Source organism: Lichenostomus cassidix, chromosome 6, assembly GCF_008360975.1.
Source record: "Lichenostomus cassidix isolate B80296 chromosome 6, HeHo_3.0, whole genome shotgun sequence".
Taxonomy (NCBI): Eukaryota; Metazoa; Chordata; class Aves; order Passeriformes; family Meliphagidae; genus Lichenostomus; species Lichenostomus cassidix.
The window spans coordinates 18082344-18086405 of NC_139487.1; the positions used below are offsets into that span (position 1 = coordinate 18082344).

The 4062-nt window shown below is 48.1% G+C and overlaps 1 protein-coding gene across 1 annotated transcript in view; it reads right to left on the minus strand.

The window, feature by feature from the left end:
* PKD2L1 (polycystin 2 like 1, transient receptor potential cation channel) overlaps positions 1-4062 on the minus strand; it is a 311230-nt gene that overhangs the window by 141113 nt on the left and 166055 nt on the right. The gene's annotated exons all lie outside the window — the stretch shown is intronic.

The window sequence follows — 4062 nt, forward strand, 5'->3', positions numbered from 1 at the left end:
GTTTGAGAGTATTAGGGAGATAAATGAAGTTGTCTCAAAGGCTTTAACATCAGAGGAGGGTTTGAAGTAACTGAATAAAACACCAGAAGGCTGCACAGAGCAGAGTGGGGAAGATCACCACTCAGGGTGTGCTCATTAAATCCTGAAGCTTCAAGGAATCAGGCTTGCAATTCCTAACATTGTAAGACTTCACTGAAGTAAACCTCCCAGTCATTTTTGCTGGGAGAGACTTGCTGTGCTGGGTTGTTCTGATACTGTCTCAAAGACCACCTGCAGACAAGGCAGGCCAAGCAGGCTTAGGAGAATTCATCACTGTTAGAGCTGTAGGGTCTGGTGCTGGGACAGCAGGTTCCTTTGTCAATGGAAACAGTTATCCTTGTGCTTGGAGAGAATAGCAAATGTCTTGGGTTGATGACTTGATCCCAGCTGTGAGAGCACAGCTGCCTTGGAGAATATATTTCGTACTTCATATCTGCTTTACTCCTGAGCATCCCAAAATTACTCACCATTGTTCCCTTCCTGTTGATAAAACTGAGTTCTCTCTAGAGCCACTTACTTTGCTCTCATGTTTACCTTCTTGCTTTTGAAATTGCTGTGTTAAAAGAGAACTGATTTTAATAATGGGATTAGCTAAACCAGTATGTCCTCGTGCCAGCAAGATGATGATTATTTTATACCGAAACAGCTTTCAGGACCATGTTACATTGATGGTCACATGTAGCAGTTAATGTACACCAGAGAAATCAGATGTAAATTAAATCAAACCATTCCATTGAGCAGCTTTCTTGCAGCCCTGGACTAAATCAAGCTGTTATAGAAGTTATAGGCATTATTTCAGGGATGAATTTGGACTTGCCTGGTGTTGCACAAGCCTGTGTCAGGACTCAACCTTTGCTCCTGGAGCATAGGATTTTTGCCACAGTTTTCAGTCTCCCACTGCTATTCTAGTTTTGCAGTTGTCAAATGTGTGCAGGACCAAATTATTCCAAAAGAGCAGCCACTACTGCAGCTGTATTCCTTGTGCTTCCCCTGTCTGTGTCTCAGGTGTCTTTGCTCTCCCCTCCTCTTCAGCACTGTTACCTGGGCAGCCTCACAGCAATTGTTTGAGGGGGGGAAACCTGAAAACACACTGCTTTTTCTCTGGCTCCCTCCTCTCCCTAAGTGCCAGAGTAGCACAGCTACATCTGTGGAGGCAGGAGAGAATCTGCGCATTCAGGGGGAAGTGATGAGGTCAGGCAGTTTCAGATCCCACGGTCATTAGGGCTGAGGGAGATGTCCTGACATCATGTTAAATGGGATGAAAGATCCAAGGAGCATCAGCTCAAAAAGAGGGTAGGAAGTTCAGGGGAATAGACATCCTCTCAGCCTCTTGCAACCGGGGTGGTCCCTTGCAGAAAAGGGACAAAGATACTGTATTAAGTGTTGATAAAGCAGCCCTGCTGGGGGTTGTGAGATTCAGCTGGTGTCATAATTGCCACATCCTGGATGGCAGAGCACAGACATTGTGCTGAACTTGCAAATCCAGAGTTCATTTCTGGGCACTGAGATGGGACAGACGCAGTTCTGTGAACGTGGATGTTTTTTCTCCCCAGTGTGGTGGAGCAGTATTCAATTAGCACCCATATCTTCTCAGCTGTTAAGCTCATGCCCCTTAGATTATGTAGCTTGGAAATTTCTGTAGGTTCTGCTGCTCCCCTCCGTCCTTTGTTAATTGCCATGTTGTATCATTCCTCCCCACTCTCAGTCATTATTAACATATTTCAGGAGGGCCATCTGCCCACCCCAACTGCCTGTGGCCTCAGGAGGGCTGTAAAATACAGGACATCTTCACAGAACAGCCTTGTTTTCACTGGCACTGCATGAAGATGAAGAGGGGCAGCAGCTGACTTCTGCCAAGAGTTTCCATGTAGCAACTCTGAGGGATGCTCAGGCCAAGGGGAGCTGTGAGTAAGAAGCAGCAGAATCTCTGGCAGAGTAGCTGTGCCCCTTGCAGGCAGCTGTGCTGGCCCTGCACTAACACAGCCAGACCAGGAATAGCAGCTGCTCATGTTCTGAGGGCGTGGGTTCCCAGCTCCCTGCGTGTGGCTGCACGGATACTGCTGCCTAGTGAAACCCTCTCCAAGAGAGCAGTGAGGTCTTGGTGCAAAGGTGGTGCAGGGAGCATCCCTGCCTCCCCAGGGAAGAGATTTGGGGGGATGAGCTCAGGCTGGTGGTGACAGTACAGTGTGGGTCTCCTCATGGGTGAGGTAATGTAGTTTCTGGATAAAATAGTTGGGTTTGGGTTTTGTGTATCCTGCATTTTGTCTGACAGGATTTTGATGAAGCATTTGAAATGATACCAAAAGTAAATATTATCAATAAACTTTTGAATGTGAACCTGATGATAAAAGTGAGAGGTGCTAAAAGAACAAACTAAAAAGAGACGTAGCTGTGAAAAGGCTGATAAGATGTAACAAATGCATTCCTACAGATTTCCTGTGTTGCAACTGGACTTGCCAGAACAGAAATGGGCACAGCCAGCAATAACTTCCAGCTGTTGGCTTTAATTGCTCACCTTGTCTGTATAGGAAGGTTGCTGCCTCACCTGTGGGCAGAGTGCCTCATGCAGTAAGTGTTACCAAAGCATGATTTTATTAGTTACCATCATACACTAATTAATCCAGCACAGCACCTCAGCTCTAACTGCACCACAAGTAAAGCACTCCTGAGGTGGTTTTAATTTAGCTTGTTATGTATATCTATCACTAGAGATTCACAAGAGCCAGAAACCAGCTAGGCAAAGTGCCTGACAACAAAGAAATGAGGAGCTGGGTTTGATCACAGAGCAGTGGTGGAAGGACACTGAGATCTGCAAAAGCCCCTCCTGGCTCCTCTCAGCACAGTATTGTGCAGCTGCCGCTGTCAGCAGCATGAAGATTATCAGTGAGATAACAGGGGAGGCAGCATGTGGTATTTGTTTGCTTGATGAAAATACCCAACAGTATTAGTGGTCTTGGTGGCAAAGTGCCAAGCATGCAGTGTCACTGCTGTGGGTTTGTTTCTCTGGGGTAAGTTCGAGTCTGGAGGAAGCACAGACAGCTATTCTGTCTGTAATGTCAGCATCTTAATGACAGCAGGTGCTTGGTGTACTCAGGGTGGGGAGTGAAATTGTGGGGTGTTTAGAGGGCTTTGCAAAGGGGGAGTTGGTTGTCTATGTACAGTTCTGATATGCAGTTATGCTGGTATTTGGTGTTACACACAGTAATGCAAAGACAGCAGGGTGTTTGAAAAGCTTAGAGAAATACAGAGAATAAAGCATGGCCACATACAGGGGTCTAACCCCGAGGAAAGCATGAGTTGTACACAGATTTGCACGTTTGGTGTATATAATGAGGGTGCAATATGGTGTGAGCCACCATCCCTGGAAATGTTCAAAAAATGTGTGGACATGGCACTTATGTACATGGTTAATGGTGAATTTGAATGGACTTGATCATCTTAAAGGTCTTTTCCAACCTTAACGATTCTATGATGCTATAGTAGAGTGAGTATGTCTGGATGATGAAGAGAGTGGGATACATGCTGTGTGCTGTATGGGGGTAGATCTGTGTAGAGTGTTGTGTCAGTGTAGTGTGAGGAGCACACAGAAGAGCATGTGTGCCTGCACATCGGGGCGTTCGGAGGTGAGGTTACTGAGTGCAGAGCAGTTCGAGATAAAATCCTGTAAGTGTAGAGGTGGTGAGGCACACGGTGCCGAGGCGATCTGTGCCTGGCAGGATCAGCAGTGCTGTGCAGAGCAGTGTGCTGCAGAGCCGAGAGCTCTGGATGCTGTGTTGAGTTGTGAAACCGTGGAAGGCACTCAAGAGGACAGCAGAGTGTGGAGGGCTGTGTGAAGCATGCACAGCGGCGGGGCAGGGGCAGGGTGCGGGGCAGCTGTGCCAGGACAGGGAACGGAGCAGGGTGCGGGCGGCACAGGCGGGATGGGTAGGTGTGCCGGGCTGGGGAAGGGGCGGGCAGCGCCGGGCCGGGCTGGGGAAGGGGTGGGCAGCGCTGAGCCGCCCCGTGCGGTGGCAGAAGGGGGCG